The sequence below is a fragment of the Melospiza melodia genome, chromosome 3 (assembly GCF_035770615.1).
Source record: "Melospiza melodia melodia isolate bMelMel2 chromosome 3, bMelMel2.pri, whole genome shotgun sequence".
In the NCBI taxonomy this organism is placed as follows: Eukaryota; Metazoa; Chordata; class Aves; order Passeriformes; family Passerellidae; genus Melospiza; species Melospiza melodia.
In genome coordinates, this window is record NC_086196.1 from 33,718,837 (window position 1) to 33,744,228 (window position 25,392).

General features: G+C 42.3%; 1 long non-coding RNA gene across 1 annotated transcript; it reads left to right on the top strand.

Annotated features, from left to right (window-relative positions):
- The first annotated feature begins 5,546 nt into the window (after window positions 1-5,546).
- On the top strand, window positions 5,547-13,823 carry LOC134416702 (uncharacterized). The gene is made up of 4 exons (XR_010027336.1): window positions 5,547-5,617; window positions 11,794-11,882; window positions 13,443-13,561; window positions 13,718-13,823. It is a non-coding gene; the product is annotated as an uncharacterized LOC134416702 (long non-coding RNA).
- The last annotated feature ends 11,569 nt before the right edge of the window (window positions 13,824-25,392 follow it).

Below are 25,392 nucleotides of genomic sequence, written 5' to 3' on the forward strand. Positions count from 1 at the left end.
GACAACAATAATTTAGCAGCTCAGTCAGCAGCAACACATTAACAGCCAAATACAAAGGCAGATGTCTTCAGCTTTGTAGCCCTAGCATATACCATGGCTCACCTGCAGCCAGCCACCCTGCTATTACAGCAGATGAGATTTTGCACCCTTACACTCAAGTTGCTCTCAGCACAGACGCCTCTCTTACACAGGTTTTGCCATGCCCTTGAGGTTATGTTCAATATGAGAAAGTTGTATCAAACATGCAGCATGACAGGAGGCATAGCATGTTAGAGGCTCAGCATGCACATTTGTGCATCGCATCCAAGATTGCCCATTTGCAACATGTTAAAGCAGAGACAGTGAATTCTGACTGGAAGTTGTCATTCACCTTTTACCCCTCAATTTTGACACAGATCGGTCTGACCTTTTCTCAGTCCTGCCTCCTCTGAGAGACAGAGTCAAGAGGTAAGAAGGTTTGGTGTATTTGAGGTTAATGCTGTATGACCCTCTAGCATTAGACGGTGCTCACTGTTAAAAGGTGAAGCCTTAATCACATCAATCTCAGGACCATGCATGCAAATTTTGGATCAATTAAAGCCAGATCAACTTTGAAATTAAAAAGGAGTTTTCCACCTGATACAGATCTAGATGTGAGGACAAGAAGAACCCATAAAGATGTAATGGCAGAAAATGTCAGCATCTCTTCAAGCTTCATCCAGAACAGAAATTATGTTATGCTGCATTATGTTTAGTAGAATCCAAATACTATCTGTGACTGGGTGAAATATGCAGAAGTTTGACTGCTTCCTGTCATTATGCATGGAAATTCCATTTAGTGATGATAAATACTGAACCATAAACCTCTTCAGAGTTCAGAAGAGATTTCTTGTTTTCAGAACATTCTTCTGATGATACAACAATGTGACTCGGGACCTATTACATACAGCTGTTTCTTTTAATCTAGTGTACTTAGCTTCAATGTCAATTTTAGGCGCTCCCCCTGGAGCTACATGCAAAATAAAGTTCTTCATCATTGCCCATCTCTATGGAAATTCAATGTGAGCAATCGTGAGCTGAGCCCTGAGAAGGTCACACTCACGAGAGTGAATGAAGGAGCTTACCTCCAGGATCCCCTCCCCTCACCACTGCCCAGCTTTTGGAAAGTTTAGGCTAGGGTTACCTTTACTGAGGGATCTTAGGTTGCAATTTAAAAAATCCCAATTTCAGTGCTTGTGTCATATTGAATTATTTTGGCAGGAAAGAACTTAATGCCTCTCCTCCTTCTATTTTATGTTATTTTCATTTAACACCAAGTGAAATAAAAAAGTATTAAAAAAAAAAAAAAAGCTTGTTTTATTATATTGCATTTTCTTTTTGGCTTTCTACATCATAACTTTAAATTTTTCCACTGTTTTTTGAGAAGTTGCCTAATGGTAACAAGTGAAAGAGGACATTGCAATGCTGCAGTAATTGATTCATTTCAAATGAATACCTTTGTGATGGAATGTTTTTCAAAGAAATCCTTTTTCATTCTGCCAGCCCCACTGTTCAATTTGTAGACTTGAAATTAAATAGATGTATAGTGTTCTATCATTCTGGAACGACTTCTGAAGAATTAGGGTTACTTATATTTTTTTAAATTTTATTTCTTAAGTCTTTAAGGAATATTTTGGGAACTGATAAGTGCCTGTAATTTATTACAAGAAAGAGCTGTTGGCTGAGCAGAGGTATCATTTATCTCTTCTAGCCTACAGCAGAATTGCTGTATTACTACACTGTAAACATACTGAGATAATTGCTAATGGTGAGTGACAGAATACTCAGCAGTTTGCCTATGGACAAGCTCACTCTGGGTATCACTGACACTGAGGAGCTCTCATGTACCACAGTGAAATCAAAGAAAATATTGTTTCTTTATGGCCTTACAACATAAAGTTACATTTTTATACAAACTGTAAATGTAGTAAAGGTCTTATATGTTCAGTTCACAGGGCTTGTTTTGGTTTTTTTGAGTCCTTATGGCTTTGGTTTTGAGCTGACAGAGATGTAAATTGCTACTGTTCTGCTCTCATTATATTTCAGATACTAACTACTAAAATTATGCAGCTTATATTTGTGAGGTGATTGGCAAAAGTGCTGCAAAAGCTGGGGCAGCATAGGCTGGGAGTCCCAGCATGTTTACAAGGCACATGTCTTTGTAAACATTATGTATGTGTTTTCTGGTTATATTTCATAAAAATTTATTCTATAGATCTGCTAACTTACTACAAACAGTATATCAGCCTGCCAGTCCTCATTCTTTTTTTCTGGCACATAAAATTCCTACAGCTCCTATATATTTTGGCAATCACAGGGATGATACTAAAAAACAGGGAAAAGAACCTTTTCGTATGCACACTGCTTTAAGCCAGGAGACTTGCCATCTAATGTTAGACAGTTGATTTCATACTTGACACAGATTAGTAGTGCCTTAGACCTAGCATCTCTAGACACATATTTGTCCATTAAATATCTTTGAATCTTCTGCAATGCAAACTAGCTGGATGATAGTTTCCCAGGCATACAGAATTGCTCATTATGTCAGCATCAGTGTCTGATTTGTGCTTTTGGCTCTGGCAGCAAATGGACCTGCAACTTCCATTTGTGCTAGTAGGGTCTTCCTTGAAGGAAGAGAAGAAAATGAAAGGGTTTTTTTTCTTAGTTCCTTTAGTCTTTGTCTTTGTTGTCACTAAATAGTAGCTTCTACCTCCAGAAAATAACATGGAAATGCAGGTAATTAAATCAAAGGATTGTAAAATATTCAATGCTGAAAAGAAAGCTGCCACAAAATCCATTTGCACAGCATAGGGAAAGAAAACAAAAAAAGTACAACTGGAGAAATCAATAAAACTTGACCACTGGAATCTCTTAGAGAGGACTCTTGAGAAGTGGGTCCACATGGACCTCATGAAGCTCAACAAAGCCAAGTAAGGGCCCTGAAAATGGTTCAGGCTGGGGGTGAAGAGATTGAGAGCAGCCCTGATGAAAAGGATTAGGAGTACTGGTGGTGGAAAAGCTACACATGAGCTGGCAATGTGCACTTTCAGCCCAGAAGGAGAGCCCTGTCCTGGGCTGCTTGGAGAGCAGCATGGGCAGCAGGGTGATGGAGGGGATTCTGCACCTCTGCTCCACTCTGGTGAGACCCCACAATTGGAGCCCACACCAACTGGAGCCACCAATGCAAGAAGAACATGGATTTGTTGAAGCAGGACCAAAGGAGGGCCATGAAGATGATTGGGGGATGGAGCAGCTCTCCTTTGAGGAAAGGAGGGAGATGGGTTTGTTCAGCCTGGAGAAGAGAAGGCTCCAACAAAACCTCATTGTGGCCTTCTGGTACCTAAAGAGGGCCTATAAGAGGGCTGGAGAGGGACTTTTCACAAGGTCATGGAGTGACAGAACTAGGGGAAATGGCTTTAAACTCCAAGAGGGTAAGTTTAGGTTAGAGAGTAGGAACAAATTCTTCACTAGGAGAGGGTGGTAGCACACTGGAACACGTGGTATGGAGAGAAGATGTGGTTGACTCACCCCTGGTTCAAAGCCAGACTGGATGGGGCATGGAACAACCTGATCCAGCTGAAGATGTCCCTGCACATTGCAGGGGGGTTGGAACTAGGTAACCTTTAAAAGTCTCCACCAACCCAAGCTCGTCTATGATTCAAGATGCCATGGAAATTCTCTAGGATCTGATGTACTGAACAAAGTAAACTTCTTAAGTTGTGGTTTGGCCCTAAATGCATAGGATTTTTTAAACTATGATAATATTATTCAACATGATTAATTTAATTTGAATCAGGACCCATTCATACTGTGAAGTGAGAGCTGCTGGATGTGATTTGATAAGCTAGATCTCAGTGATTTTTGTGTTTCTTTTCATCTGCTCAGACGTTCATCCTCCTCCTCGCTGCACATTGGGTGTGCAGGATGGATTCAACCCAGATTGCACAGATAACAGTGGGCAGCCCTGAGATCTGCCTCAGTGCACACCTGCAACTGCAGACTCTGTGCCAAAGCTGCAGGCATGCTCAGCAGATGGCTGGGAGCTTCTAGGGCATGACAGAACACATGGAGCCATTGTCCACATCTAGACACAGGCAAGCAAGAGAGATTTTTCCCTCCTGCACACGCACAGAGTCTATTTGGGGAAATAAAAGGAGATATTAAAAAAAATCCAGCCCAAATTTATAGAAAAAATAGGACACTGACACCAGAAATGAAGTTACCACAGGAGTTTTATATCAAAGGTTACCCCTAAATAGCTCCAAGCTGCATTCATATTTTCAAATTTGTATTCATAGTCATCTAAAACTCTTGCTGCTTCTTTTTCTTGTTTAAACTATCACATGCCTGTGAAATGTTTTGCTTGACTTAGGAAAGAAATACACTCTTCTGCTTTTCTATGCTAGATTATGTTAAAGGCTTTTCTGCCTACTAATGAGAGATGGAGAGGATGAGCTTTCACCGAGAACTTTTCTTTGAAGTCGAAAATCTTTGGTAGAGCCCTCTCATTTCTAAGGACACTATAATCATCTTGATGGGAGATAAAAAAAAAGAATTCTGGCTCTGTAGCTATCTTCCTCCCACTCTCCCCCTCATTTTCTTTCTCCTTCTCCTTTGTGCACACGTGCACATCCACACACACACACACACACACACACACACACACAATATCCCTTTCTGTGGGGTACAGAAAACTGCACATTTACATCTACACAGGCACAAATATTTTGTTTAAAATAGCTCTTACCTGTAGCACATGCATGCCAACACTCACATACCATACTTCAAGGACTTTACTTTTATCCTTTTCAGTACACTTTTATGGTTTTGACCTTTATTTTCTGTACACATCCACACATCCTGTCAAATCTTTTGCAAATGAATTTTATAGACACAAATATTTGCTCTGAAGGAATCTGGAATTATAAACACCCACACTCAAGGAGACTTCACTTTAAACATGAAAACTTTGCTATGGAAATACTTGCATTCTTCACTCAGGGAATAAAATCTGCATCTTGTGTGACCGCTTCCAACCAGCCAGCACAGCTTCAGTTACAATTATGCAGCATAATTCCCTGCGATAGAAGGGTAGTGACAATAATCGATTCAAATGCATTCAGATAAATAATTTTAAAGCAAATGCACATTGCTGGAGGATGTTCACCAAGCAGAAAAAAAAAAAAAGCCCAGCAGCCTAATATGTTATTTCTTGGGAATAGTTCTTTCTGCCCTCAGGCTGATATATTCTTTGGGAACACTTTAATGCAGTTCCTATAATTAGCGAGTACTTCACAATCACCTTCCAGAGAATTAAATCTCTCTGTAACACTCTCTGCGTGTGCTTTGAAGGCACCGAAGCATACATGGTTCTTGCATCAGCAGAAGAAAGGTTGCAGGGCAGAACCGGGGCAGGGGGCTGTAAAGCGTTGCCGGGAGGCACCAGCACGGTTTCCCCGCAGCAGACACATCTCTCCTCTTTGAGATCAAACACCGGTGAGCACGGCTCTCACTGAAGCCGCTGGGCACTGTGACAGCTGCTCCCGCAGCAATGCAGCTCGGGGATGGCCTCGTTTGCAGTGTGCAGCGGTGGGGACAGGTATGTGGGGACAGTCAGGTGCTCCTTGGCGTCCCTGGGAGAGGAGGGCAGCCCTGGGCTGGGTCCCTGGGAGGCAGCTGGCGGCTCTGTCCCAGCCGCTTCCCCGGTGCCTTTGGGCCGCTCCTGTTCCGCCCGCTCACCCCTTCCTGCTCGCACCCCGCGGCTATGGTGTCTGCAGGCAAAATGTGTTCCTTCAAGTGAGATTAACTGCCTGTGATAGTGTGGAAAGATTGCCGTGTGGTTTTTAACTCTTTCAGCGTCCTAGGACAAACTCGGTTTATGGAGCTCCCGCTCTGGCTGCCGCTGCATCTTGCGTTGGATTGGCATGCCAAAAGATGTAAAAGTCATGTCTGAATATGAAGCTGATATACTGCCATGCTTGGTAATTATTCTGTCAAGTGTCTTATGGGAGGTGAGAGCAGAAACAGCTGTGGAAAACCAGGCAAGGACTGTTGTTCTTGCAAATGTCTTTGGACTTGTTGTTCAGTAATTGCATAGCTGTGGAAAGGACCAGAGCTGATGTGACATATTTCATTTTGAGTGTAGAATTGGCCTGGTGAAGGAAATGTCTAGAAAAGAAATTGGGCAAAAATTTTACTTCTGATGCTGCTTGCCAGGTATCTGAGAACTTAAAAAGAATAGACTAAAAAAATCCCCAAACTATTTTAATGCCATTTATTCCCTTTTTTTTCTTCTCTGCAGACTTGAATTTAATAAGAGAGGGTTGCACATTTACATAATGCATTAGTTGATTACAGCTCCTTCCCTGGACCCCAAGGATCTCTGTACCTCCTCATGTCAGTAAGCACCCCTAAAAAATTCCCTATTTCTTATTTTGAACCAGAGAAGGCTTTTATGACATTTCATGTTAAAATGTATTTAACTAAAATAATTTCTCAGAAGTGATCTTCAAGATTAGAATTTAGACTACTCAGGAGTATTCTGTATGATTTAGACAGTGATAGTGCTCTATGTCTCAAAAAAGAAAAAAAAAAAAACAGAGCAAAAAACTTATAACTAAATGTCTCTGTGGTAATCTGATTAGACCTTCGCTTTATGTGTAATATAACACAGCTCTTTAATTTCCTGTAGAATTTCTAATGCACTCATGTTACTGTGGTTCCACAATTACTGGAATACTTGGAGCAAAAAGTTGAAGACAACTGATCAAACACCGGGCATTATTTTTGAGACGTTCAATTAAAATGTTTAAGGGGCCTATGAAAACCTGAAAGCAGCTAGTTAACAGGGTGATTTGTTCATTGTTGGAAGCTGAGGGGAAGAGCATTTGTAAGATTAACGTCTCTTGCAAGGATAAGTTAGATTAATGGTTTACAAAATGTTCTGGGTAATGTAGCTCTTTTAGCTGCAGGGTTTTAGGTAGGCAGGCAGGTGACAAGTCTGCAGTACTGCAGGGCTGGCATGCACTGCTTATTTAGATTCATACCTGCAAAGCCGGTAGTGATTTCATGCCATCAGAATGAATCTGGAACAGAATTCATTGCTTTTTCCAAGAAAAATAATTTTTGAAATGCTCTCCTGATGCAGGTTATACTTGTTCTTTCTTTGACCTTCACACCTTTTGAACCATATGCTTCTAAGGAGGATGATATAAGGACATTAAAGGACTTTGGTCAAAGTGTAAGACCAGATTCCTAAGTCCTAGATTCTTTGTAAACAGTACAGACATCTCTGGGGCCTGGAGCTTGAAATCTCATTTTTTATATGCCCTGAATTAATTTTCTCTGAAATTGTGAAATTTGTCCATCTCCCAAATAGGTAGCTGATATTAAAATGTATTTTTACTCTAGGACATGACATATAGTATGGACAAGAGGTAGCTGGGAGTTTCACTTCATCTCTGCTTCTATCACACTTTCAAATTATCAGTTCCTAAGGTGTAGCTTGAGATGGACACAGCTCTGGGATCTGCCAAGCCACATATTCCAGTAGCTGGGGTGCCAGTAGAGAGAACTGAAAATCTCCTATGAAAGCCCAGAGAATTAAATCATATATTAGAGGAGAGTCGGTGCACATGCACACATACGTATATGCATATCTATGCATAGATATCAGTCAATTAGCCTGATAAACCCAAGTCTTTCTGTGATTCTGTAATATAAAATTAGGGCAGGATGGTTTTAGCTATGGGTTAAAATTGCTATGCAAATCAGACATTTCCCTTTGCAACTCCATCCACTGTCGAGAAGGTATATGGAGTTTATCCTCTTAAGTACAGTAGGAGTAAAGAGCAGCCAGCCTTTCCCTGCCTTCCATTTCCAGCCAGCCTTTCCCTGCCCTCCATTTCCAGCCAACCCTTTCCCTCCCCTCCATTTCCAGCCAGCCCTTTCCCTGCCCTCCATTTCCAGCCAGCCTTTCCCTGCCTTCCATTTCCAGCCAGCCTTTCCCTGCCCTCCATTTCCAGGAAAGCATTTCCAGGGCTCTTGTAATAAGAAGGTCTGACTTTCCACCCCAGTTGAAGGTGACTATGCTCTTCGTACTGTCTGTTTACTTCTTTCACAGCTTTCAAGAGGTGCAAGGACCATGAACCTTTGTTGTGGACAGTGTTTGCCATGTGATGAATTGCCTGGGGCAGCAAGTTCTAGAAAGTCCCATTTTGTCTTCCTACAAAGGGCTGTCATTGTCTCTTCCATAAATGTGTGTTGCACATGTGGCAGGGAGGAACACAGTCTCTAGTTGCATGGCAATGAAATTGTCTTCAGAGGGGAATTTGCCCATACTTAATAGGCTATAATACCTTGTCATGTTCTGTAACAATAAGCTTGACACAAGCATCAAAAATCCATTAAAATTTCCATAACCCTTTCAAAAAGAAGGCTCAAACAGGATGGGTAGCCATTAAAGAGGAAGCTTGTAGGAACACTGTAGGATCAGCCTCTGAATATATGTAATCAGAATTCATTAAATTCCACACAACTTTGTAAAACTTCCCCTTTTAACTGAGGAAGAGGCATGTTCCCTGGTTTTTGTCCTACTAGAATAATTGCAGTATATTAAGACACACCAGGTAAGCCAGAGCAAAGCTTGTTTGGAGTTCTCGTTTCAACTGCACATTATGCACTTGGCATTGTAATATATTCAAACTGACAGCTTCATTATGGAGAATTAATCTAAATTATGTCTAGACATATATTTGCAAGAACAAGCATCACAGAGACTGTTTGGTGGCTGACTGTTCAGAGGAATCCAACAAGAAAATCCCTGGCTTAAACCTTAAAAAATAAAAGGTTAAAATGATAAACAAAGGAATAAATGAGTTTAGGTCCTGCTTCAGGAACAATACCGAAACCTTCACCCTAGAATTTTACTAGTTTACACATTCCTTCACCAGCTTGCCATTTTAATTATCATCCCCTCTGCTGTAGGGATGCAACCCTGCTGTAATGTTACCACAGAAGCCCACACAGCTGTGGAGAAGTCACAGCAAGCCATAGGAAGCATTACATGATTCCTGCTTGTGTGCAGTAAAAGTGCTTGGATATGTCCACACTTTGAAAGAATATTGTGAATCTCATATGGCTAATTTATATCATATGTGTCAAGAGGGTTAGCTATCATTTTAACATTTGTGAAGTTGCAGACATAAATTTAGCACTGCTCCACCATTAATGGTGATAGGGAGAAAGGAGACTTGTAGCTCACTATATAATTATTTATTATTTTTATTAAAGGCAAAGGCTTTAGGATTTTCCATCTGACGATAATAAGTTTATTACCCAGCTGTAAAAAATCCACAACACTACCAGTGGATCATACAATTAATAGTAAGTTTAAAGTCTCAGTGTACACAGTATCCCAGACTAAACTCACTGCAAGCTAAAAGCTTGCAATGCAGGGCAAGGGATGGCACATGAGAGGTTTGGTGTTTCACGGTAGCTGGGACAGAATCAGATACTGGGCAGGAGAAATGTGAGACTTGAGACTGCTTCAGCACCAAGATACCGTATTCACAACAGTAAATTCAACTCCTTGACAAGCCTCTTTTCTCCATGGGGAAGCAGGAAAAACTAGCACGGGCAGAACCCTCAGTAACAGGTCCTAACAGCTTCCAGCCTGGGGAAGGCTTTTACTCGTCTGACTCAGAGGGAAGGCAGAGCAGGGAAGGTCTGAGCAGATGTGCCTGCAGATACACCAGGTGGGAAAGGTGCAGTGCAAGAATTGCACATGTCCCACAGAAATGGGAATGAGGTAACAATGACGGCAGCATAGGAAGGTCAAATTAATTTCTTAAGATAGCCCAAAGGACCTGTGCCAAACACAGTGTTTGAACCCCAGTGCCTCCTGAATTCTCAGTGAGTAACTGGAGTGCAGTGCAGTTTTACCTTCAGGAACACTATTGCTGCTACCTTTAGTGAGTGCTTTAAGTGCTCTGTCAGAAGTGTTTGACAGCCATTTAGAAAGCAGAAGCAGAGGGGTCTGGCATTAGTTAGCCACTGCTGTGTGCCCTTTCACTGTGGGTTGTCCTTCTGGTCCCTGCTGTCAAGGGAGGGTGGGGAAAGACTGCAGAGGTTTCAAAGGGGAGCCACAAAGCTGGATTGAGGGCTGCCAAGCAGACTGTAGGAGGGGAGACATAAAGACCACAATTTATTCCCAAAAAAGAAACACAAAGTGCTTGGGTGTTTTGTACAAGTGTTAGCACACAGGATGAATATCTGAGAGTAGAGAGCTTTTAAACTTTTACTGACAAATACGTGACAAGATCCAATCACTGATAAATGTCCTTTGGTGGAAGAAACTCTAAATCACAGCCTGCAATCAGTAGTGAGTACTTCTCATGATTGCCTTCAGGCTATGAAAGGATTCCTTTTCTCCACCCTCCCCCCGCCATCCGTCTCCAAGATATCCACCTACCACCTTCTGAAGTGTCAGAACCTGGTCACCAGTTAGAAGCAGGACAATGACAGGGTAGCAGGGTAGACCACTGGCAGAAGGTGCTAGATGTTCTCAGCAATCTGCTTTGCGTATCTTCCCCTGGTGCTCAGGGTCACAGCAATAACCAGATTTGGGGTAGGAAAAGTGCTTTTCTCCTAAAGATAGTCAAACAGGATCTTGAGGGGTTTTTGTTTTGTTTTGTTTTGGTTTTTTTTTTTTTTTTCCTCCTTTATCTTCATCAAGGATTATAGTTTGCTGGAATTCCTCATTGTCAGGGGTCTTCAGGGTTCAGTACTTGGTGGGAATTTTTTTATACCTGGTACAGAGCTTTTTCTCCAAAAATCTGAAACACTTATTATAACCAACACTTTGTATAATTGTAGTCTTTGGGTCATGCAGGAATTCAAACAATTCTCTTGGCCATTAAGAGGACATCACTAACCAAGTAAACTTTTAAAACAAAGTCACACAAAGTCTCCTTCTCAGCCATCAGCCCACCTGACAATGCCCAAACTCCTCATGCTAGCTCCCTAAGTGAAAGTACTCAGATGCCTGTCTGTAAGTATATTTGGAATACAGGAGTTCTGGCCTGGTTGTCATAGTGCTCCATCAGTTTGTTTTCCCTTCTACTGTTGTCCACTGCTGCTTGCAGGGCTCCCCACTGCACCCTGTGAGGAGCCCATCCCAGGACTAGCAAACAATTATGAGTTTGTACATGGTGGCCCTTCTCTGAACTTGGAGATTAAAGTTTTCAGAAATTTACAGCTGGATAAGAAAGAAGCAGAGAAAGGCCATGCCAGAAGAAGAAACCTAAAATTATGTTTGGTATATGGTCACTTCTATAAGCTGCCCATGAGAAATACCTGGGTTTAGACAGAATTGCCAATGAAGTTAGTCAGTGAGAAGGAAAAAAAAAAAACCCAAAACCTTAGGAGTTATCCAAGAATTACTGGCATGTTTCTGTCAGTCACATTTTTAGCCTTTTTTTTTTTTTTTTTAATGGGCTGTATCTAAGTAAGCTGTATGCATATACTCTGTTTCTCAGATTTTGAACCTACTCCTTGATTTGAAGTGAATTCAAGACACAAATGAAACCCTCAAAGGTTTTTACTGGTCCAACATTATTCTGGAAGGGAACTGAAAGGTGAAAAGTACAAGGAGAGGGGACAGAAAATCTTAATATTGTTTTGTTAAATCAGCCAAGAAATTAATCTTCTTACAGTCTTACTGACTTGATGTTCTGTACTTGTTGCTTTTATCTGACTTTCTCTTCCTTTCTGCAGCTAATACTCAGAGTTTCTGAAGGTCTGAGCCTCACTCATAGCCCCACCAATATCTGTCTGTTCTTGTGACCCTCGCAGGAACTTCACAGGTACAATATATCCAAAGGTTGTCAAATTTCATTCAAATCAGCCAATGAGTTCTGTGACTACTGAAGGGGAAAATATATTCAGGGTGCAGTTCAGGCAGAAATAGGAAAGCTTGTCAGCCCTGAAGCCATGAACAAACCACCTGATACAAGCCAGAGTTAATGAAAGGAGAAGGAGGGCTCAAGCTACTTTACCCACTCTGACATATTCCCCTTAAAATGGCAGCTTGAAATGCAGGCTAGTAGAAACTGGTTTATTGGTTTCAAGTGCTTCAGCTTCTGCTTGTGATTCATCAATAGAAGAGCGGGCTACAGCACGCAGGGAGGGTTGTTTGGCCAGCTGTGAGCCAGAGCAAGTCCAGACTCATGGAGCCAGTCATCATCACTTTCTCACTGTTAATATAGCCATGCAGAGCTCTCTGTTGTTTTTCTTGGAAAGAGTGGGTAAGGATGGAGGGAACATGTGGATGAAATCTAGTTCCAGGACAGAGAACATCATTTGATCAGCATGTGGAGAGACATGGGAGAGGATCATCTGCACTGTGCTATCACTCATAGAGATCACTGTATCCTGGCTGTCTCAATATTGCAGACTTATTTAAGAGGCTGCAAATTGATAACAAACTTTCATGTCCAACATTACAGGGTGAGAATCTTACTGAGCATTCATGATGGTCAACGTGCATTCATTTAAAAAGGCACATTTCTTGTTTTTATTCATTTTTTTCTGTGCCCTTATGTAGACTTAGAAGAAGAAAGAATTAAAACATCGTTTTCCAGGCAATGCAATCTAAATAATTATAGTAATAATTATGTTTGGTGTCTGCTTCTGTGGTATAAATATAACCCATCCTACCATGTAATAGAAGTTAATTTTAAACAGTGCACATTTACACAGCTCATGTGAGGTTTGATTCTATTTTCAGTTATTAGCCATGAAAGCTACCACTGTACAATCCCTCAGTTCAGTGACAGCCATTTGGAGGGTAATTGCACGCCTTGCATTAGCTCAGTGCCACATGTCAGTAAGACATGAAGCCACTGCTCAGGATTAGCTCTGTGTCTGATTGAAGTGTTCTATTTGACTTCTGCTGAGGAAATTTCTGCTGGCCTGGTTTGTGTTTACACTAATGACTTTATACGCTGTCAAAGAAGAGAAAAGGAGCCTTAAACCACGTACAGTTTTCTTATATTTCCTCCCCTGGATCCCTTCATACTTCATGGGCTATGTGATTATTATAACCTACTGATCTGGATATGAAGGGAGCCTACAAGGAAGGGACCTTTTTACAAGAGCAGCATGTAGTTATAGGATGAGGGGAAGTGGGTTCAAACTACAAGAGAGTAGGTTTAGATTAGATATTAGGAAATAATACTTTACAGTTAAGGTGATGTGGCACTAGAACAGGTTTCCCAGCAAAATTGCAGATGGCCCATCCCTGGAAATGTTAAAGACCAGGCTGGAGAACTGGAGCTCAGAGCAACCAGGTCTAGTGGAAGGGGATTGGGACTAGGTGATCTTAACTTCCCTTTCAACCCAAAACATTCTATGACTCTACACAGAGCAAGTAAGCAAACCCAGCAGATGGATCAGCCTCTGCACAGATAGATACTTTGCAAAGCTGTATTCCTTTCTGGGAAATCACTGACCTCACCAGACATCCTCAGTGTTGCAGCAAGAGGTAAGGACTGGGACCAAGTATGAGGAAAGGTGAGTATAAGTAGCAGTATGGCACCTTCACAACTCACTATAATTTAAATAAATTTAATGTTTCCCTCCAAACTGATGAAATATTACCTTTGGCACAACATATCCACACTTCCCTCTGTCTTTGCAGCCAGGCTGCATTCCCAGTGATGTTGAATTGACTGCATGTTTGACAGCCATGTCACCTTCTCTGACATCTAAGGAGGCATTTCCTTTGCTCCCTGACCAGCAACTTGACAAGCAGTGCATCAAGAAGATGATGGCAGTGTTTTTATGAGTAAAGGACAAAGAAATGCAATAAAAGCTGTCCCTTTCAGTGATCACCAGCGTCTCTGGCAGACTCAGCTTGTAATGTTGCAATGCTGAAAGGCTGGAAATTATCAGAAGTGAGGAGCCATGCTGCTGATCATCTGCAAACAGGCTGGGACGTCAATTGGACTGGCTGGTGGGGCTTCTGGGGCTGCTGTGCTGATCCAGAGTGTGCAGTGCTGAGGAGGGACAGACACGGGGAAATGGGGGGGGAGAGGGAAGGGAAACCCCCATGGCAGTTGGGGGTAATAAAACCCTGAGCTGTGATGCCTGGGCAGAGATTTGTTTTTCAGAGAGTGTGGCACATGGCAGGGCTGTTGATGGTGCTGCCTGGCCGAGCACAAAGAGCTCCTTGTAGGATGACTTGCCCTGGAGTGCTGCCCTGGCTGTGTTTTCTGCTCTCAGTCACTTGGTCACTTGCTCATGAGTTTATCCCTGCCTCTAGCCACCTCGATTTTACCTAGAATTCCACTTCATCAGCTGTCAAAAGGAAGTGCTTGGGTGAGGGGTGTGAGCAGTGGCTGGAGGCTGTTAGGGCTTCCTGCCTCCCAAGGGGTCTGGGAGGCACTGCTGGGCTCTCAGAAGGGCCACAGGGCTGCATTCCACATGGGCACATGGCAGGAAGCACAGCTGGGTGTCTGGCCCCTTCCAGTGCCAGTGCCAGCTGCCTTGGTGATGGCATTCTGGTGTCCCCAGCATCCCCAAGGCAGGGACAGGGGGAGCATGGGATCAGCCAGTGATGGGTGGTGGTGGGAAGTAACAGGGAGGCAAATGAGTACTGCCCCATGAACCAGTTTGGGAACTGGTGCCCATCTTAAAAACCTGGTCTCTGCTGCTACTATGATACAGGGACAGTTAGTGGCTAGAATTTGTCAAGGGGCTGAGCTCATGTGCTCCTGCTGCCCTGCCAGGGCCTCTGCAAGGGCGAGATAGGGATAACTGAGCAGCTGCTGTCAACTCCTCATCCCACTGCAGCCTTTGGCTTGGGGCTAAGCAAGGTCACATCCTGGGAGCACCTGTTTCTTGGCCTTACAGATGAGTTACAGCAGCTCTGAGGGGCTATCTTGGATGCAGAGGCATGCAAGACCAGAGTGCAAAGCTGCAGGGATCCAGGCTATAATTTTAATCTCTGTTAGTTTAGCTGAGTCTCCCCAGCAAAATGATTTATAAAATCTAAAAATTGGTTCCCCCAAGTGGAATGATTTGCTTTAGTAGGGAGCACTCCCAGCTCCCAATTAACTCATCAATTCTCGACCAAATGCAACACTCCTGGAAACAGGTGGCTTGTAAAGAGTTGCCTGGCTGTCAGCATCGTGTCAGGAACACTGTCCTGTGTGTAGGTCACCTCCACAGGCACAGCTGCTCTGGGTGGCATGATGGCTGTGGCCCTGGGCCAGGCTTTACAGGACACAGCACCACCCCTTTGTGTATGCTTAATCTGTGAAGCTGTCTGTCAGGAACAATGGGCAGGGCAAACAGAAGGCACAGGTGCATGTAGCAGCCTGCTTCTCTGTCCTGCCATATTCTTTTTCCTTGACCCCTCTGTCCGTGTCTGCACAAGCTGTCCTGGTTTGCACACCAAATCTGAAGCAAGTCACACCAATGTCAAATTCCCAGGTGTTCGAGCCTCTCCTGTTTAACCCAGCTCCCTAAACTCTAGGCAGCTGGCCAGCCTGGACTGTGACCCACTGAGCAGCTGCAGCTGGAGAGAGGGATCTCAGCAGCAGTGTGGCTCTGCAGGTGTTTGTGATAGTGGGCATTTGGGAGAAGGGAAGAGAGGGGAAGGGGGAGAAAAAGCAAGACATCCATCATCTACTTCCCTAGTCTTATGGTCAGCCTTTGACACTGACTGGTGTCAGCATGACTACATAGGGACTGATATGATGATAGAGGTACTGCAGGAAGAACCAAGAGGGTCATGAATCTCCCTTCACCCTGTGCATGTGACCTGTTTTACTGGGAGTAGCTTTGGCATTTAATGAAATCAGGCAGTGAAAGCAGACTACAGGGATTTAGAAATGTGTAGTTAAATTGAGCAATTTCTCCCTCTTGTATTAAAAACAGTTTTTCTATGCTGACTTAAAGGCTAGGTTTTGTTCATCAGATCATTTAATCAGAACTATAGTCCACAGGATAATTAAACTTTAAAAGTTAATTAAACCAGCAATGATCTAAGAAGAAGTCTATAAGGAAGGCAGGGAATTCTGATACCTTATATCTCCTCTTAGATGTCATGACTTCTATCACATATAATTACTCTCCCCTGTGGTGTGCATGGGAAAGATCTGTTTCTAAATGAGGACATTTTCTATTAAAAACAGCAGGAGAAAAGTTCAGACACCAAGGGCTTAATCTGTAAGGCTGATTTTTGAATGAAATCAGCCCCATTCTGGCCAAGCAGTGGCACAAATGTTTATTTATGACAGTGTGAACAGCTCTGTTGCCTTTAATGTCATCACTTCTCCTAACTCCTCAATCCTTTGTTCAAGGAGGCCCAGAACACTCACTGGAGGTGTGTTTAATTGGCAACACACAAACCAAACACCTAGGAACCATGATCTTCAAAAATGTGCCATCAGTACACAGATCCTCAGAACCCAGCACCGAGCTGTTGCTCCAGCAATGACATGACTGGCAAGTGAGCTGGGAAGGAGGTGGGACTTGGGGAGCAGAGCTCTGTAGAGAGTTGAGCGCACATTGAATGGAAAATATGCTAAGGATGAATTCCATGAGTAAGAGAGCGGACCTGTAGGGTTGTTCATGGGACTGGGACAAGAGGGGCTGTAGATCTGTGTGGAAAAGGGGTGAATTCATCCACACAGAGGTGGACTGTGGACTATGCCTGGGGTCAGGAGAAAGGTAGTGTAAGGCTGGATGAAAGTCTATGGTGCTACACAAATATGAAAGTCCATGGCAAGCTTTGGGGAAGTAAACTGAGGACTGTTCAGAAAATTCCCCAGCTAGCAGTGACAGCTGTAGAGAAACATCTGGTGATTGTTTCTCTTTCCATAAACACTACCAGTTTTTCTTTCTGTTCTCTGCAAGGTGAGATTCTGTACATATTACAAACTGACCTAGGTCATTTCAGTAGCATGGATTAATAATGCATAATCCCACTGTACATGCAGGTAGTTTCTACAGCCACTTGAGTTTTGTAAATGTAGCTGACATCATGATCAGAGAATGAGATTGTTGTGGAAACTGCTTCAAGAAGCTCTTGCACTTCAGATGAGGCAATGACCTAAATGCTCTTAAAGGGTACAGGGAGCGGCTTGTGCTGTAAACAAGTCCCTCAGTGAAACTGCACTTGAAAACAGACCTGAGGAACTAATACACATTTTGTCCTAAGTAGTCATTGTTTGATTTTTTATAAATGAATAAATGGCATTTCCTCTTTCTTACAATCGTCAGTTTCTCACACTTCAGTTTTCCCCCAGCCCAGCTCTCATTCCTGTCAGCAAGGAATGAGAGTCACTATTTGATTCCTCATGTCTCAAGGTAGAGGATGTCTTCACTGTCTGATTCTGGATTTGAGCAAGCAAGCAGAAGATTGCATAGGAAAATGGCTTCAACGAGCAACAGTTTAAACCACTCTCTACCTTCCCCATTAAAGCATTTTCTCCTTCTGCAGGCAACCTTACTGTCTGGAGTCTTGGTGATTTGTCAGCCTCTTTTTATTTTATTTTATTCAGAGGATGAGGATTAGATAGCTTGTCCAAGTAGCTCCAAGATAGTAGCACAATTTCATTGTTGATTACACATCATTTGTTGAAATACTGAAGAATCTGGGAAACATGGCCAAGGTGTTAATGGGTAAGCAGTGTACAAAAGATGACAGTAATACTCACTGAAAAGCACTTAGTGCAAGTGATTTGGTGAGCTCTGTTTGCAGAGTTAGATAGATGTATATACACATATGTGTGTATATCAACAGCAAGGTCTGAAGAGGTGTCTGCCTGTTCACATGGTGTGTCAGCCTATCCAGAGGGTAGCAGCAAGAATATTACATGAATTTCATGCCACTGAACTAATATCTTTGGGCACACTTGATCTCTTGCTAATTCCTGCCTGTAGCAGCAGAGACACATTTCAGAGGTCTAAGTACTTCAGGTTCTTCCTATCTTCTTTTGCTGACTTAGAAGGGCAAGAGTAAGTGCTGCCAGGACACCTGCTTGGGATCACTTAGCTGAAAGCAATCAGGCAGCATCATCTGAACTTTTTCAGCCTTGTTGTAGCATGCAGGTGTGCTTTGCTCTCAGGCTGTGAGAAGCCAGGCTCATCAGGCAGCCCTTCACAACCATGTTGGTATCTACCCCTAGAAGGAACTGCCTGCCCACGGACTATAGCTGGAGTTAGCAGAAATCAGATAAACACTGAGCTTGTATGAAAGGTCACCAAAGGTGACAATGACATGCAACCAGATGACTGCCCTATTCTCTTGGGACACAGACTGACCTGAGCTCTGCAGGGCTCCCATTTTATATCATTATATAAGTGAGCTGGTTTGTGACTACCACTGTAGCTCCACTTGCATTTTTTTGAGCCTTCATGGCCGGGTGGAGGTAGAGGTTACAGAGACAGGTGAAACCTGAGTGTGGATGTGGGGGAGAAGAAAGGCTCTGCAGTCACAAGACTGCAGCATCATATGACAGGGAATGTGTGTGCAAAGCAGGGAGGGTGGTGGCAGGAAAGGGCAAGAGCCCTCATGTTTGTGTTACAGATCTGCACCACTGTACTGTTCAGTATCACAATGACCCCAGCTTCCTTGGGGAAAGCCCGTCCTTCAAAGCAGTTGGCAGTGTCCCTCATATTCCAGCAATGACTGTATTTCAAACAACCCTGTTGAGCTACTGGAATGAACTTCTCTCCAGGTAGAGGTCACAAATGTTTGCCTTCTTGTTGAAATACTGGGTCTCCTACACGTGCTTATTCAATACGTTGGCACATACACACAGCTACATCCAGGAACCAAGCAGTGTTTCAGTTTTGTGAGAAAAAGAATTGCAGAGATTTGGTGAGCAGGAATAAGACCCCACAGATGTGGGAGTTGTGACTGGACCCTCCCAGGAATCATTCTTCCCTATACCCACCTCTGCCCTTTGCTTGCATACTACTGGCTCCCATTATATGCCAGCAAAATCCCAATGGATCCATGCCCAACCAGATAGAAAGATGGAGTGGGGAGGGAGAGATTGGCTCCCTTTCTTATTCTGCAAGTAAGCTTTAGTCTATATCATCCCTGGACCTGGTTTAGCGCATGCTGCAGGTGGGCAGGAGCAGTAAAAGGGAATGAACGTGGTAACAAGAAATTGAATGCGAGAGTGGACAGGATTCTTTTTCTCATATTCATGTCAGGTTTGCTTATGAGTTCCAGATAAGTAGACAGAGAATAGCATAGATCTGTGAATTTTATTTCTCAGCTGTCATGTTCTTAATATAGAAAAACAAAGGTAGAGATAGTAAGGGTTGCTGAGCCCAGCATTTCAGCAATGCCCTTGAATTCGTGTTTTACCTGTTCATCTGTAATTGTAGCTTATCAGAAGCACATCAGAAGCCTCAGGTAGAAATAGACAGATCACTGGGCTTGAAAAAAATGAAGCCATGGGCTCCCAAGGAGCACAAGGCAAGAACCAATGCCATGCTTTCCTGAGAACGTAATGAAATGCATGAAAGTGAGATAAATTCTTAAGGTATGCAGAGGAATGTCTTAGAAGCTTCCAGTATGCTTCTCTCCTCAACTCAAATACTTATTTCTAAAAGTGGAAAAGAAAGTCACTCTCTGTTTTCATCCACTTCTCTGGCTTATGGCTAAAAGGCTTGCCAGGATAAGCCCCTAGACCCTAATCCTCAGTTTCATGAAGGGAAGCACATCATTGCTCTGGGCTGGGGGTCTGGGCTTCAGCAGGAACTTGGAAGGTGCAATTCCAAATACAGCATCTGCTCATCATACAGGAGTGCCACTAAAATTACTTCAATGATTCCTCCTTAATGAGATGCATTGAGATGAGCACATACAACTCTGTCAGCACTTAGGAAATCCAGTCATAAGGTCAAAATGAGCACTAGTTTTATTTAATCTGGAAAAACCATAAAGGATAGGAATATCAGAAATTCAGGAAAATTCTCACAAGGCATTCAGCGCCTCCTCACAGAGCACTGGAAGGGAAAATGTATGACAGAAAACAGTGCATTTACTACAGATAGCCTTTCAAACCTCCTGCAAACCTGACATGATTCAGAACTGCAGATTTGTGTGTTCTCAACTGCAAAAATATGCAGAAAATCTGCAAAACTTCTGGAACTCTCTCAAACAATCCTCACTTCTCCAACAAGTATTTACTTACAGAGATACTGCTCTAGAGATAGACCATTCAGGAAAACAAATTAAAAAAAAAAAGGAAGTAAGTCTTTCACCTGACATAAAAGTAGTCTTATGATTTCTCACACTTGCTTGATTATCTTGCAGAGTTTTTAAGTAATAATCAGTATGTGAAAGACAGAGCCTTCACATTTTCAACATGCCAAGACAGTAGTGCTCAGCAATATAAACCATTATTACACTAAGAACTTGTCCCCATGTCTTTAGTGGTATGTATTATTCAAACCATGAATGGTACATGACTACACTTGGCTCATCTGAGGACACGATCTCATTAAACTACTTTTCTTATCAGACTGGAAATAAGAATAAATGATTCATATGAATGCCACAAAACCATACAAAACACTATATAAATTAATCCTGATTCAGTCTTAATTAATATGGAATTCTGTATCATATCCTGAAAGGGAGACAGTTAAGAACAGTGATATGAGCATCCCCTCTTTCCGTAACTGTTCTATAAAACTCAGGTTGGAAGCAGAGACTGTGAATAAGTGGAAGCAGATGTCCTTTTGGAAAGGCCTGCAACCATAGAGTAGGGCATTCCTTTCCAAAATCTTAAAATTCACACACAAAACGAGAACTTTACTGGAATATTACTGCATTCAATCATGTTTAGAAACCACCACCACACTGCAGATTTTTGGGCTGTACTTCAGTGTATCACAGAGGTGCTCTTCCAGATTTAGACACTTTGTATGTTCAACCCAAACATTTCCAGCTTTAAAGAAGTGAATCTCATCCCTTCCTTTGCTGAGATAACCTGGGAAAATGCACATTGTCATGATACTGCCCAACCTATTTGTCTGCAAACTGAGTTTTGCAAAAATGCTGGTTGTCGCAAGGTAGCAAAGCTCAGGTTTGAGAAAAGCAAAATAGAAAATCCTTTTTATTTTGCCTGGAATGAGAAATTTCACAGATTTACAAGGAAGGTTTAGAGACAACAGAAATGGTGGCTCAATTCCAAGCGGTCCTGCCTGGGGCAGCAAATGTCTCTCTCCTGGGGTCAGAGGAGTCGTTGTGCAGGTCCCCACTCCATCCTTCAGGTCAGTGTCCTGCTCAGCTCAAAGCTCTGATAAGCAGCAGATTATTTCCAGACCTTTAGATGCCAGGGATATCACCTGGGTGTGGTACCATAGTGCCTCTTATTCAATACTGTCATGACCTTGTACCTGGTAACTGCACTAACATAATTGGTGACACAGACACAAAGTCCAATCTGTAGATGCTCAAAGAAATGTTCCCTCTGATTCCTGATAAATGAGTAAATCTGTCATTCACTCAGGTTGTCTCCTTTTACCTCTCTTCAGTCCTCTAAGACTAAAGTTCATGGCCATTGCTTGCCATGAACATGGTGGTTGCCTGGAGAATTATAATTCACTGTAGATAAGATTATTTAGAATGAAGCCTCCAGTGCTGAAAAGAAATGGGAAGGGCCTTTCAGTTTTAGCAAATGTACATATGTTCCTATTGCAGGGCTTTTGCCTGGCTGGTATCCTAACAAACTGGATGTTTTGTTATGAGCACAAAGAATCTAATCCAATTTTCACAAAAGGCAATGAAAAAAATTCTTTTTGTTTTTCATGGGGCTCAGATTCTGCACTAATTGTGTTTCCTCTCTCAGCCTAGCAGATACATGAATAAAAAGCTGCAGATGTGGTTTTGAGTGTCATTAGATGTTCTTTAGATCATGTTATTCCTCTAATGAGCCTAGTTATATTATTAGAACTTCTGTTTATTCCAGATTTTTTCATTTTGGATACCTTTTCATCTTTATTTTGCAAAAAATTAAAAGTTTTTCTCCATGAGAAAAAGGAAGAAGCCTAATTTTTAAAACTGTAGGGATACAACAGAGGAAAAAGAGAAAAAAGAATAGCAGCACAGTGTCAGGGATAAAATATTTCTGCTTCTGAAACATGGAAGAAAATTGGCTTTTTTCCAAACACCATGTCTCCCTCTTGTGTTTAAAATTTAAGTGTTCTAGTGTCCTAGATATTGTATCCCCTCTTGTTTCTTGACTGGTCTCCCTGTCTTTCCCTTTTCAGTCAGTGCAAGCAAGGAGCCCTTTCCTTTCCTGTTCTTGAGACAGGCTTCTGGCTTCTTTTGGAAATCTAGGTATGGATGAAGGGATACAGATCTTGGCATTGCCATTCCTCACCATCAATCCCAAGTAGAGTTAAAACAGCAGAACCAGATGCAGAAGACATTTGCATTTGTAGATGACCTTGGATGAATCTGTACATAAATTGTTCATTTTCCCCTTCATGTGCATTTTATACTAAAGGCTTCAGTATTCTGAAAATGGATGGGCAGAATTGTGTGCATAACTCTGATAAGTTAGAGAGTTATATACACACCTCAAGCAGCAATTATGAAAAGTCATGAGGGAAGCTATGTTCGTAGCTTGGGCAGCATCAGTCTCTTTTTGTCACTTTATTGGATTCCTCTCATGCAAAAAATATTGGCAAAATCAGTTAAAATTCCTGCAGAAGTCAAAGTGGGTTTTTTTAGTTCTGTTTGCCCTCTTTCTGTGGCAAGCACAGCCAGAGCCAAGCCTCTTCTCCAGGCCCATATTTGAAAAAGAGCATTTGCCAAGGAGCCTCTCTGGAAGGAGAGGAAGGAACCCACAAGGAACCCACACTGGATGTGGTGCAGGAATGCATGGGTGGGTGGATGACTACTGCAGTGGTTTTCATTATGGTCTTCTCCATTGTTCCCTCTTGGTTTGCCAAAAGAAAAAAAGCCATTTTTATTCAACCTCTCCTCCATTTAAACCCTTCATTGGCTTCCTGATGAACTACATGTCATATTGGCACTCTTTCTACTGGCATGAAAGACTTCCTGTAGCTCTCCAGACTGCAACTGTGAGTGCCCCTTGTGCTTGTTCAACCTCATGTCACATTCCTCCCCTGGGCCTGGGTGACCTCTGTCCATAGTGGAAGGGTTCCTGAAGACTTACTCACAGAGGTGCTCTTTCCACGAGTCAGTACAGTTTGCTTCTATTGTGATGAAGCCCAAGTTTATTCAACAATACATTTAAAATGAATGGAAGAACCAACAGAACATTACTTGCATCATACCCAAGCAATTACCTTTTGAGGTGAAGGCTGTGATTTTCATATTCCCTTGGTCCATAGTGACCATGATGGTTGTCCTCACAGTGGCAACACATCTAAATTTAGTTGCAGATTCTTTGCCTGCCAGATTGCTTATTTGCTGTGCCCAGTGCAGAGCACAGTTTAGGCCCTGCATAGTTTGGCTGTGGGTTGGGATGGCTTACAGCTGGAGTGGCATGCTGCTGCTGGCTTGCTGGCCAGGCTTGCTTAAAGGATGCACTCTGTGCTAAGCTCTGCTTCCATTTCATTCCTGGGAGCTAATTAGGGTGTTGTCTTTCACTGTTAAACTCACACCAAATCTGGAAACGACTCCTTAAAGACTGCAGCTTTGCTTGTGGGAGACCATGGAAGTGGAGGACTCTGAGGTGTTTCATGAGGAACCTCTCAATTTCTATGCAAAAACTCTTCTGGAGAGTTAATTTCCACCAATAGAGATGAACTCCAAAGCTCCTTTTCCTTTCCTTGAAATGGCTAACCTGCAGAATAACATGCAGCCAGTTCTGTTTTCTCCAGTGTTAAGTGGAAAGGTCTAGCCTCTGAAAAGCTGAAAGTAAGTTCTGTTTTGTTTGGAGAGCGGGGTAAGTAAACATTGCTGGTGATGAGCAAGCAGAATTTTCTGGATCAACTAATCAGGTGTACATTTGTCTAGATCACCCTAAAAAAGAAAGAAAGAAAGGAAGAGCAGTGTAGTGTATAAAACATTTGTTCATGATAGCATTAATGATAAATTCTGACTGTTTTACTTAGTACAGCCACAAACTTTTCATTGCATTCTAAAATTTGATGTCAAATACCACTAGGCTTGTGTTGCATTTAGGACATTATTTAGTGACTTTTCTGGCTTAGTCAGTATTTAAAAAAAAAAACATTTAAGGCGCAATAAAATGAAGGTACAGTTTAATCCAATTAATTTAAAAACAAATCCACATAATATTTGTTGAAAAATTTCAAAGCCAAACATTTGAATTTAAATAAGCACATTCCTTTATTTTTGTCCCTTGCTGAAACAATTTCAAGAACTTGGTAGGGATTTCCATGCAATTTTTCCTGATCCAATGCCCCCTTTTTAGCAGAATAAGATACACAGACTGAAATGTTTCCAGTTCTTTCCATATTTAGAAAGGCTCAAGCGAAAAATTATATCTGTCAGTAGGTCTGGGAATTCTTGTCCTTCCAGTAGAGTGGCCTTCAGGGACATGGCTGGTCATTTGTGCCAAGAGCCACAGAAAACGTGAGATGAGCCTCACGGACACTGATAATATTTTCTACAGCTTTGACTAACTGGTGCCAAGCAGCTGTTTGCTGAGATGCACAAGCCTTATCCAAGGCTCTTCATCTCTAGTCTCCCCTGGACTTGCCTCTGATGATCGCCTGTCTGTCTGTCCTGCCTGCCCTCCTCTGTCTCCTTCCTATGCTTTGTCTTCTTTCACTTATCACACTCCTGTCCCTGCCCCACTGAAACCTCAGGTACCATTGTGTTTGCTGATGTGGGTCTCTGTTTTGTCACCATTTTCTAGTTTTTGTTTGTCTTGTCTGTTTTGACTATAAGCAATTCAGGGTGAGACTGTCCTCTTCTCCTCACCCACACGATTCCTAGGACAGTAGACCTCCACTTCCAGTTTCATCTTAACAACATGAAAAATAACTATGTAAATAGAAACGACAACAGAGTTTTACCCACCTAGATAGGACATTGTAAAAACCATGATCCTTGCCCCAAAAATTCTCCTAATATGAAGCAAAATAACTTTATCTTCCTATATTGAGTTGCTTACATGCCAACTTTACTTTGTGTTTTGTCTTTTTATCTTCAACTGGCAGTCTTATGTGGCTCTGCACAGCAATCTTTCTAGCAAAATAATTTCTCACTCATATTTTTCTCTCCTTTCTTCTGCAGACCAAATTCAAATTCCTCAATCTCCATATCCAGAGCCTTCTATAAATTCTCTCTTCTATCCTACTCTGCAAACCTAATTAGCAGCTGAGTCCTGCAAGAGG